This window comes from Poecilia mexicana, unplaced genomic scaffold (genome assembly GCF_051168715.1).
Source record: "Poecilia mexicana isolate PSO_F unplaced genomic scaffold, ASM5116871v1 scaffold_11, whole genome shotgun sequence".
Taxonomy (NCBI): domain Eukaryota; kingdom Metazoa; phylum Chordata; class Actinopteri; order Cyprinodontiformes; family Poeciliidae; genus Poecilia; species Poecilia mexicana.
Window position 1 is genome coordinate 375210 of NW_028263380.1, and position 12465 is coordinate 387674.

A 12465-nucleotide genomic window follows, 5' to 3' on the forward strand; every position below is an offset into this window, starting at 1 on the left:
ACAAGTGAGGTGGTTGCCTGTGAAGGGAGGATAATTGTTACTCAGAGCTACTGGTGGGTAAAACTGAGCAAATGTTTGTGCATAATCTGTTAAGTGTGGAGTGCTGATATTAAGTGACTCACCTGTCTTTTCTGTGTCCTCTGGGGTGTTTGGACAAATACTACCCCGGGGGTCCAGACACCATTAATAGGTTCCAGGAGAGGCCATTGAAAAGTGTGGGGAGAGAATTGTTTATGGGTTTTTTGTGGTGTGTTTCATTTGGTGCAAGATAAAACATAAAATATTTATAAAAAGTAAATTTAAATGTTTATATTTAGTAAAATGTATTTTATTTAAATAGGTGGAGATTGGTTAAGTGAAATCCCCCTATGAATAGGAGGTGGTTGGGTCTGTCACAGCTGAGAGCATTTAAGCCTGCAGTTTCACCTGTGAAATGATTGAGTGTGTGTGTTGATGCTGTGAGAAGAATAAACCCACTGTTGTTTCTGTAAGAGCGGAAATACTATTGAAGGAGTTGTTTTTGTGAAAAGGATTTTGGCACGTCACTAGGTCGACCTGACCGACTCCTTTCCTTCCATTTGCGTGCAAAGCGCAAATGGAACCAAAAAAATGACTTGGAAAGGATCTCTGTTTGGAAAAGATAAGAACAACAATTTGAGATAAATTGTCCTATTCAGCAATTCTAAAATGGAGCAGATGTTGAGTTCATGAGGTATAAGGCACGCCAGAATCTTTACGCAAATCAAGGGTAGCAACGCCATTGGTTGAAACTTTCCAACTCACATCAGTGAGAATGAGAATGTATAAAAAAGGTCAATCTTTAGAATACGGGGAGCTTTTTTGTTGAGACTTTGGAAGATTTTTGAGTATTGAACTGATGAAACTGTAATGAGGAATCCGTGGTAGTGTAATAAATCTCTGGCTCGCCTATGGCCTAGCAGCAAGAACTACATCTCCGTGCGTTATTTCTTTTAGCTATATATTTAAGAGTTTAGCCACCCTTCAATTCTCTAATATTTCCACCTGACTCTGCCTCAACTATTCTTCCTCACTGTAAAATCCAACCGCAAAAGGCTGCCTTGTTACAAGTGGTGTCAGATGTTTGCCATTCATGCCACGGTGAGAAGATGATGACCAGAGGTGGTGAAAAGCCAGGCCAAGAGGGTGAGCCTGACGAAGGAGCTTGAGCTTCCTGTGAAATGGAGGCCATGGCAACGACCAACCCTGAATATAAGTTGGAGGAACTGGCGGTGATGGTGAACTCTATTATGCGGTCTCAAGTGGCTAGAGACCTGAAGATTGATAAAGATTTTTCCTGCCAGGAGCAAAGGTGGAAGAGCATACAGCATCAATTTCAACAAATGCAGCTTCAAGTGCATGCTGTACTGGAAAAACATGAGGTATCAAGTACAAAAGCTCGACCCAGGACATCTGAAGCACATGCAGGTGAATCAGAAGAATCAGATGGTGGTGATGTCCAGGTGGCTCATGGTTCCAGGTCCATAATTGAGCCAAGATTTCTTCCTTTATCCACTGATGATGACATTGAGCATTTTCTGACTACGTTCGAGAGGATGGCCCAGGTGTGTCGGTGGTCAAGAGATGAGTGGGCGGTTCGTCTTGTCCCTCTGCTGGCCGGCAAGGCCAGCACAGCCTATGTTCTAATGGATATGGCTGACTCAGAACTATGACAAAGTGAAAGAGGCAATTCTGGCAAAATATGAAATCACTGCTGACATTTATCGACGCCGCTTCAAATCCCTGAAGATTGAATCAGGTGAGACGCCACGTGAACTTTATGTGCCGTACCTGTTATTTGCTTACTGGGAGGTTCCACAAGTGTCCACAGGTTTCTCACCCTTTGAACTGTTATATGGGCGTCAAGTGAGAGGTTCGCTGGATCTACTGAAGGACTGTTGGGAAGATGATAAGCCAGAGGGTGAAAACAGTGCAGCATATGTCATCAACATGAGAGAGCAATTGCAGGAAATGGCATCTTTTGCACAGGACAACATGAAAGCAGCTCAACATCAAAAGACGTGGTACGATCAGAAGGCCAGAGACAGAAGGTTCTGTTATTGCTTCCTACCAGCGACAACAAGCTGCTGACAAAATGGCATGGACCATATGAGATCACCAAACAAGTGAGTAAAGTGGTTTATGAACTGTACATGCCAGAAAGAGCTAATAAGCATCAGACCTTTCATGTCAACTTGTTGAAAGAGTTCCACAGCCAACAAGAGCCAGTGCACCAGGAGTTATTTGTGAGAGCAGTTAAAGATGAGGAGGTGACTGAGAAATTCTTTCCAACTACCATGTCAGACTGTGCTTTGGCTGACATTTCTCATCTCTCCCCTACTTGGCAGGAAAAAATCAAACCTCTCTTGGAGCCTCAGCTCTTTCAAGAAGTTCCAGGTGAAGTTGGGATAATGGATGCAATCCAGTCCTTCCCAGTTCCAACTACAAAGAGGGAAGTGAGAGGATTTCTGGGTTTGGTGTTCTGGTACCGGAAATTTATACCTTCTTTTGCAGAACGATCAGCTGTACTGAACCATCTAACAAAGGGTGCAGCCCCCAACAAAGTGTGTTGGACAGAAGACTGTGATCGAGCATTCGAGGACCTCAAGCAAGCAGTATGTACTCATCCAGTTCAACACACCAGACTTCACTAAGCCATTCATCTTACAGACGCTTCAGGAGTGGGACTTGGAGCTGTCCTTCAACAAGAGGTGGACGGTGAAAGAAGACCTGTGGTGTTTCCGAGTCGGAAGCTGCTTGATGGAGAGACAAGATATTCAACAGTGGAAAAGGAGTGTTTGGCCATGAAGTGGGCTGTTGAGGCCCTCAGGTATTATCTTACAACAGGTCTGCTCAACAAATCAATCCTCCAGCTGCAGCTAATCCAGATTGCTGTTACTCGCGTTCTCACTAAAACCTGAAAGTTAGAGCACATACCACCAGTTTTAAAGTGGTGTTAAACTTTAAAACACCACTTAGACTCTGTAGCTCAGAGAATATATTTTAAAATACTGTTGTAGGTTTATAAATCACTGAACAGTTTAGCACCACAATACATAAAAGATTTGTTGCTGTTGCATCAACCTTCCAGACCCCTCGGGTTCTGGTTCTGGTTCTGCTCTGCATCCAGAACCAAGAACCAAACAAGGAGAAGCAGCATTCAGCTTCTATGCACCACAAATTTGGAACAAACTTCCAGAAAACTGTAAAACAGCTGAAACACTGAGTGCCTTTAAATCTCGACTAAAAACCCACCTGTTTAGAGTTGTATTTGAAGCGTAATCAATTACAAATTTAATGATGGCACTTGACTTAATGTAATGTTTTGATTGTTGATTCTATGTTGCATGACTTTGTGTTTTTGATGTAAAGCACTTTGAAATGCCTTGCTGCTGAAATGTGCTATACAAATAAAATTTGATTGACTGATTGGAATCAAAAGAGATGTACCGGTGAGATTATAGGGCCGACTGAAATTTAAAATCTATCTGACCTAAAGCATTTTGTGTGTATCTTGAGTTTATTGCTTTTAGAAATTATGGAGTACTTATTACCTTAGACCAGTGGTTCCCAAATTTTTTCTTCTCCGCCCCCCCTCCCCCCCAGTGGTTTCCAAACATTTTCTGTGCCCCCCCCCTATGGATTACAAATGGCTGTCTGGTTGAAACGACGCGTGTGATGGGGGGGGCGGCATCAACTTTTTTGGGGGCAAAATGAATGTACGTAGCTGAAAATAGACACCAACATCGGTAGCCTACAAGGTACTTGTTAAGCTTAAGGTTCTGTATTGATATTAGCTAGTCATCTTTTAGCTAACATTACCTGCATCCAACAGCTTTACTCAACTCAGTCGGTTAGTTTGGAGGGAAAAACTGTGAAAAGTTCTTTGCGTTTTGCTGGTTTGCTGCCGTGATTCTAACACAAACCTACGTAGCTCCACACAGCAGCAGCAGGTCCCCTTCACAGGTGTAAACCCAGCGCGAGCGTCGTAGCGCTCATGTTGCGTTTAAAGGCGGCTCGGAAAAACAGGTTACAACATGTTAACAACGGATTAAACAGTTTTAACTGCTGATAAAAGACACAGAGGACACAGATATGGGAAGTGTGGAAGGCTCTACTGTATCAAATTGACATAGGAATAACAGAGAGTTGGCCGTTCTAAGGTAAAAACCCAGTGCATTGTCGTGAAAACTGGCATATGAGGTTGAGATCTGTCCAGGTACACGCAGAAAACAGAGTAAAGGCCTGAGAAATAACAGTAATCTTGCATGTTGATTTAATGATGATTAAAGAAGAGAAATACAAAATACATATATCAGTTGGAATGATTGATATTTTCTATATTTGCAATGTCTGTAATGTATAATTGAAATATATATATTCTATACTCATGACTTGTAATAATGGTAACAACTTGATTGTTGTATGTTGATTATTGATGATTAGAAATGGTAACGCTTGAGTCACAGAATAAATAAGTAATGGAGAGGCATACTGAGGGTTATAAGTTGATAAAGTAAATTGATCATGTTTTGAATTGATTATGTTTTATGATGCATTATAGAGGACTGTAGATTTGAGATCATGAGAAAGGAAATGAACTGTGTCACAATCAGCACACTGGGCTGGGCGGAGGCACTAGAACAACTCCAAAAAAGGCAGTAAGTTACGAGAAATGGCCTCAACTGCCAGATGGCCAGCAGAAAAAGGGAAGTACCGAAGGGAGTCGCTGCAATGAGTCGGGGAGGAGGAAGGTTTGGGGAGAGTTGGGACTTTCCACACACTCAAGGGGGGATGAGTCAGTCAGAGCCACATACACAACTGCGGGCTGAAAGGGTTTAAAAACCAGTGAACGAAGGAGGAAACTGTTCTTAGTCCGCGGTGCTGAAGAAGAGACGAGAGGACGCAGATGGAAGATCAGCAGAGGACTGCACTCTGGGACCAAGGGAAAGTTGAGACTTCACGCCGCAAAGAAGGGACAAGTTCCATCTGCCCCCAGCCCTAGTTCAACCCAACGATCCCTATTCTACTGCAGCAGACTTGGAGAAAAGACAAAGGTCACTGAGTGATGAAGATCTGTGCGTTTGAAGGACAACGGACAGTTCGACTTTGCTTCTTTTCTGAAAGAGGACTTTGCTCCATCAGGACAGAGACTTTGTTCAAGGACATATGAAGATTTCAGCTGCCAAGATCAATTGCCATCGGGTGTGAGTGGAACTGCCCCCGAAAGCCTCGCTTAGTGAAACTAGTGACACAGGTTAGGGATAGAAATGAGGGTAGGTTATGATTGATTTTAATTTGAATTTATTGTTTCATTACAAGTTTATAATCTCTGAAAGTGAATCTGCTTGTCATTTACCCCTGCTAAAGCTTGCTTAATAAATTACATACTAAAAATACCAATAGAACTTGTGGACATTGAGATTAATTGAGTCGTTTGATCATTGTGGTTTCTCCTGATTTTAAGTGAAATTAGCATACATGATTCTAGAGATGTGGTGGCTTCGTACTTTCCTTTGGTGAGTGTTAAAATAATGACCCTGGGGCTTAAATCTAAGCCACTAAATCCAATCTAGCCGGTAACAAGTGCACGTTATTTTTAGGAGAAAAGCTACCGTTAACAGGAGTGGTTGTTGAAGCTACGTAGCAGTGAGGGCTACTCTGCTGACTGTTTCTCAACTGAAAAGGGTCGTAACTTCTGGAGTTGAAGGTAGTTAGAGCTAGACGAGTTTTCTCCGCTGCCAGTTTAAAAAGAATATCTCCTATAAACCTATTCTAGGGTAAGACCCGGGTTTCAGGGATTTTCCGGACCTTTTAGACAAAGAACTGGTCAGTAGTCAGTCGGGGGTGAGATAAGGGCGGGGCTGACTATTGCGTAATAACGAACAGCATACAGTGTTCATGTTTTGTTTTGTTTTTTCATCCAGACGGCTTCCCGCGGCCCCCCCTGCAATGACACGGCGCCCCTCCCTAGGGGGCGTGCCCCACAGTTTGGGAACCTCTGCCTTAGACCAACATTTAGCTTTATACTTCTAATATTGGAGCAAGACCTAGAGAAACTCCTATTAGTTTACAAATCTAGAACAAACTTAGAAAGTACAACCTACTTAATAACCCAGAATAAGAATCAAACATGGAAAACCAGCATTTAGCTTTATATTGTACAAATCTAGAACTCAACCCAGAACAACTGGAACCAACATTTAGTTTTATACCTCACTAATCTTACCAAACCTGGACAGCCAGCATCTAGTTTTATCAGAACAAGAATCCAGAGCAACTAGTTTAGAAATTATGGACTACTTATTCTTATTAAACATAGAGAACCAACATATTAGTTTAATACTTGTACCTTTTTTTTGTTTGTTTGTTTGTTTCTATTTCATTCTAATTCATGTAAAGCACTTGTTGCTGAAAATGTGCTAACTAAAATGACCTTACCTTGCTATGGCAACAAGTCTGAGTGTAACATATCAAACACAGAGAGCTAGAAAAAAAGTGATTTTGAGTCATTCTTTAATGTTTTTCTGCGCCGTTTTTCCCTTTGTTTTGGCACACTGCACTAAATTATTCATACCTACTAGAGGTGTGCCGATCGATCGGTCACCGATCATAATCGGGCCGATTTTCGTGAAAAAGTGCATGATCGGTGATCGGCAATCATTGGCTCTTGTTGCCGATACCGATCACCTGCTTCTCATTTCCAACCTGCCTGTGCAGCTGGTCTCCTTTTTCCTTCACTCTGCGCAAACAACAAAAAGCAACAAATCCTAAGCGATGTGGAACTATAACGCACTGAGTGAATGGGGAAGTTTGCGTGTTGCGGCGGAAAATTGAAGCACGTCAAAATGCATCAACACATCGAAGCTAATACGAGTACCACATAAAAACAGTGCCATACTTGACGGAGTTTGGCTACATCGAGGCTCACTGCAGTAAAAAAGACATATGGAGGATCAGATAGCAGGTAAAGCAGCGCACAGCTACAAACACTCACCCGGATTAGCATGACGGTCAGAAAGCTAAACAAATAACCTGGAAAATTATTTAAGTCTTCGAGTTGCGATGTAAGACGCTGGTTCTGCTCTCCTGTTGAACCGCTGCTACGCTAATATTTGACAGACGGAGCTTCGCTTCTGCTCCACCTGGTAGTGACTCTCACACCGAACCTCTGCTTAAAGCTGCAGCATCTAACCTAAAAAAATACATTTTACATACGTATTAAAACTTTCGCTGTCCTAACATGAGACAGATAATCTCTAAAAAAAAATAATCAATTTCCTCCCTGATCTGCATAATTACTCCGCTCAATCAGAACTAGCACTAATCAGCTAGCCGCCATGCTATCAGGAAGTTTTCATTCAGTAACTCTGGATTGTTTATTGTAATGGAACCTGTTTTTGCCTTTGAATGTTAAGTTTTATACTTGAATTTTTTTGGCAATGTTGAGAGGTTTTATTTTGGCTCTTTGCATTATTTAGCCTCTTCAGAGCCTTCATATGTTATCAGTCTGTTAAAGGTAGTATTATCAATAGCAGTACAATTTGCACAATGCCTGTTTTGTTTAGTTTTCTTCTTGAAAAAAGTTAAAAACAAGTTTTTGTCTAAATTAAGGTGAATTCATGGTTCCTTTTTCCACATAATGTAACCGGTAGTGTTTATAATTTAAAAAATAATAATAATAATTATGTGATCGGTATCGGTGATCGGCCTTCATGGGTGATCGGTATCGGTATTGGGAGGAAAAAACCTGATAGGCACATCTCTAATACCTACATCTCCAGGCTTCATTTAGTGAACAAAATTGTTCTACTGCGGCAGCGTAGCTATGGATGGCATGAAAAGAATAGTCTTTTTGCCCTCCATTGTTATGCGCATGCTTGAAATTTCCGCATATAATCAATAACATCAAGGGGGTATATGGCAAAATAATTTGCCACTCTTTACTGCGATGGCCACTTTGGCCGAATACCCATTCAGTTTGGACCCACAATGAATCATGGAATAGTATAGGCCATGAAGGATACGCCTGACCCTTAGACCAACATTTAAATCTGGAGAAAAGAAGGATGTATTAGTCGGCTGCATTTGGAGAACAGACCAAATGCATTGCCGCACTATGATATAACAGGGCTACAAATCCGGCCTTCGAAGGATGCAACCCCTGAGTTCGGACAAAGCTGTAAATAACGGAATATAGTTTGTTTTGGTCTGTGGCCTTCAAAGACTTTCTTGTGTAGTGTCGCTAGCCCGTGTGTTCATGTCTGCATACAAGCTATAAATTTCACATGCACAAATTATACTGTTCGCTCGTTGGGATGAGTGCAAGTGACTGTCTCCTCACCGAGCAAACTCCATAGAAGTGAATGGAATGCAGTGCTGTCTCCTGTCACCATGTGACCACTTCAGTTACCTGCTGGGCTCCTGGTCTCCAACCACAAAAAGCCCTGTTGCAATTTCTTTTAAAAGAAGGCGTTTTTCCTTTGAAAGAAGGCCTGTTTCTGAAACATCACATTAGTAAAAGAAGAAAAGACAATGGCATTACCAATAATTAAACGGTAGGACTTTGGCAAGAGGGTATATTAGTGTGTACAAACAAAATGCATATTCTGGTTGATTATACTACAGTCCTTAAATGTGAACCATATTAAGGAGACCGCGATATTTCAGCTTATAAATCGATTATTAGATGTTCTACTCTTAGAAAAAAAGGTACATAATGGATATTGAAAAATAATTTGGGGAAGTCCTGCTCACACTATACCAAAATACCAAACTATGCATTACAAATTCTGACTTGAGACAGTAAGCAAATGCTGGCAAACTTAAAAGGACTGAAACAATAACGTTATTTCTCCACTTTACTAGGCTATTCAAACTTTATAAAAAAAAGTGGATCAGAATTTTTCCCCCTGTTTTCTGTTTTTATAACATGTCCTACCCCATTGGCTCCTGGTAATTTGTAATTTTGGTGAAGATTTCTTCAACAAAAGTAGACAGTGGGATTTTGTTTCTGTTACACAACTGTCTGTGTTAAATAAAGGTACAACAGACTGCATCTGCTTTAGACAATGTGAAAAGATCATAGTTTTAAAGCATGGGTGTCCAAAGTGTGGCCCGGGGATCATTTGTGGCCATCGAAACAATTTTCTTCATCACAAATTAAGACCGGCTTAATTTTGGTTTTCCAGGCAGATTATGCGGATACACAAAACAAAGTTAAGGTGCAATTCTCAGAGGTCAAAGGCCTTTCAAAAATGTTAAAGGCTTTTAAACATCTTACAATGGAACACAAAGTATTCATCCATGTTTTTGTTTTAAATTTAATTTAATTTAATAGTAAAAGGAACAACAAAAATCCTGTGATTTATACTAATATACAGACCTGGACAAAATCAAACAAGAGTGAGCAATAAAGGATAAATAGATAAAACATGATCAACCTGAAATATTTAGCAAATGGTTTGTACCTATTTTTAAATCTGACAAGACCTTTTTTATGCTGTAAATCTACAATGATTTACAGAAATATGACTTATTTTATTAAAATATTGTTAGTTCATTTGAACAGGTAAAGACATAAAAATAGGCTTTGCAATTATATTTAAAAATGGAAACACTAAAAATTATGTGGCCCCTGCCATACTTACAACCTGACATTTTTGGCCCCAATGCCAGGAAGTTTAGACACCTTTGTTCTAACAACAGACGGATGATGGAGGTGAAATAAAGGCTGTAGGATTTGGGGAAAACGGTAATAACAATCACAATAACAGGCAAATAAAATAAAATTTAAATCAATTTAAATTAAAATGGTATTAGGATTGAAACAACTTTTCTTAATGACTTTACCTTACCACCATTTTACTTTATAAAACTTACTGTATTAGACAAGATATAAAGACATACAGACCCTGAATGTATTTGCATGTATAATTTAAACATAAAACTTACCACAACACATACTGTAACTACAACGTGTAGCTTTGGTGTGCAGGCAATTATGTGGTTGTATCTGGGTCTAAAATATCATCCATGAACATACATTATTGTTTAAATCCCAAACTTAAAAAGACAATAAAAATTACAGGATAAATTACTCTATGCTATATATTTATTAAAATGGTATTAGGATTGTAACAATATATATACACTGCTGCTGGATTCACCCAATCACGTCTCCATGATTAATCTAAGACATCATATTGCGCCGATGTATAAGGATTCACTGCAATATCTACTGTATCAGTCATGTAAATGTGCAGACTGTGGTTGCACAACCCGACCAGGGCAAAACATCTTTGCAATGATGGCTAAGAAATAAAAATGGCAACAATTCAACACGTCATAGGTTTTATGACACTCCAGTTTCACTAATTTAAGGCAACATTCATATAACTGCGATAAGCCACACTGCTGTAAATCCCCGCTTTGTTAGACGTTCAGTCTAGCAAATAAAAATAGATTTTTCTGGATAAGTCCAGCGTTTATGCTGGGACAGTTGGGGTAGCTACCTGTCTGCAAATGGCGCTGGATGTAATAATAACAACTCACCGTCTTTGTTAGGATCATCCAGTAGAATGCAAAAAAATAAAATTAAAAATTAAAAATCGGGTCTTCAGCCCTTAAAGTCCTTTTCAGTACCACACAGTAGAGATGAAGAGTTAATACTGCAACGGCAGAAAACGAGAGGCTGTAACAAAGCGTTTGGGTATCAGGCGCTTCCCATGTATGTATGTATGTATGTATGAAATTTTCCCTCAGTGTTGTCTGACAGGAAAGGATTTCAAGTTTACTGTGATAATGGTGCGCAGGCAACCTTTTGCTGGCACATAGGAAGCAGTGTACCATGTGTTCGTCACTAGAGCCGGGGAGAAGGAAGCACCAAGCACCTACATTGTAACTTAAAACACAGATTACAACATAGGCAGAAAATAATATTATGAACCAGCCTGTAAGACATTACGCAGGGCAAGCTCGACATTTGTCCCCCATTTTTATTGAAAGTAGGGATGACTTTAATAACAGAAATTCATATGTGAAAGCATCCAATGTGAGCTGTGCAGGAAGTACCCCGCTCCAATCATAACTGTAAGAGCTCATATCCAGCGGAGATCTATCATCTGTATCATCCCAGTGCTAAATATGAAATTATTTTCATTCAATTTCATTGAAGGAGGAAAGAATATCCTGTAATATAATAGCTGTATCTAAATGTATCAGGCAAGAATGTATAAATCACGAAATCAGTGTTTTTTGAATGTTGTGTAATCAGTTGTGGTGGCATCTTTCTGATGTAATAGGATGTTTTGTTCTCATGTATGTTCCTGGGACTTCCACATGAATTATATCACAGAGTGAATAAGGCCAAGTTTCAAAGAACATCACGTTTTATGAAGAGATCATGGGGGATAAAAAGGGTGATTATTTTTAAAGAAATTTTGTATTCCCAAAAAGAAATAAAATAAATAGCATGGCTAACATGCCGCTAATAGTCATGAACCTCATGTCTACTTTCTGGTGTTCTGGACAAAGTCCCTGCTGCAAAGTAAAATGAATGAAATGTGCAGAGATCACAAATCATTTTACACACACACAAATCGTTTTACACACACACAGATATTTTGAGACTATTTTCACTCCATAACTTCTTGTGACATGAGCGGTGTCTGAAACTTAAATTGTGAAACACTATGACCAACTGACCAGTAATGCCACCTGGGGATTTAGACGCAGGACAATTCAGCTTCTCAATATTTAAAAAAGGGCTGCACGAAGTCAGGACAATAAAGAGAGGTGGATTTTTTTTTTTTATTATTATTATTTTCACAAAAGTTAAAAATAAGCCTACAACAATAGAATATATGCATAAAAGACATAGATAGATAGATAGATAGATAGATAGATAGATAGATAGATAGATAGATAGATAGATAGATAGATAGATAGATAGATAGATAGATAGATAGATAGATAGATAGATAGATAGATAGATAGATAGATAGATAGATAGATAGATAGAAAATCCCCTTCTCACCCTCGGCGGGTGCCCATACCTGAAGCACTCGAAACTGCCAAACAAAGGCTCCAAGCCTTGGCCAGCCGCCTAAAGAGATACACAAGAGAGAATGAAGCCAGGAGGGTTAACCGGCTCTTCTCCACCCAACCAGCTAAAGTGTACTCTCAATGGCAGGGTACTAACAACAGAGCAGACCCACCAAGGCTGGAGACTGAACAATACTGGAAAGGCATATGGGAAAGGGAGGCGTCCCACAACACCAATGCACAGTGGCTAACCTCTCTTCGAGAGGACCACAGCAACCTCCCTGAACAAGCCCCAGTAGCCATCACTCTGGCAGATGTCCAAGAAAGAGTCTCAGGTATGAAAAACTGGACAGCACCAGGGCCTGACATGATCCATGCCTACTGGCTAAAGAAACTCACTGC

The 12465-nt window shown here is 40.1% G+C and overlaps 1 protein-coding gene across 1 annotated transcript in view; it reads right to left on the bottom strand.

The window, feature by feature from the left end:
• The window catches only part of epb41a (erythrocyte membrane protein band 4.1a), a 123796-nt gene extending 112944 nt beyond the window's left edge, over positions 1-10852 (bottom strand). The window contains exon 1 of the mRNA XM_088010016.1: positions 10573-10852. The gene's annotated coding sequence lies outside the window, so the exon portion shown is untranslated. The remainder of the gene's footprint in view (positions 1-10572) is intronic.
• Between the last annotated feature and the right edge of the window lie 1613 nt (positions 10853-12465).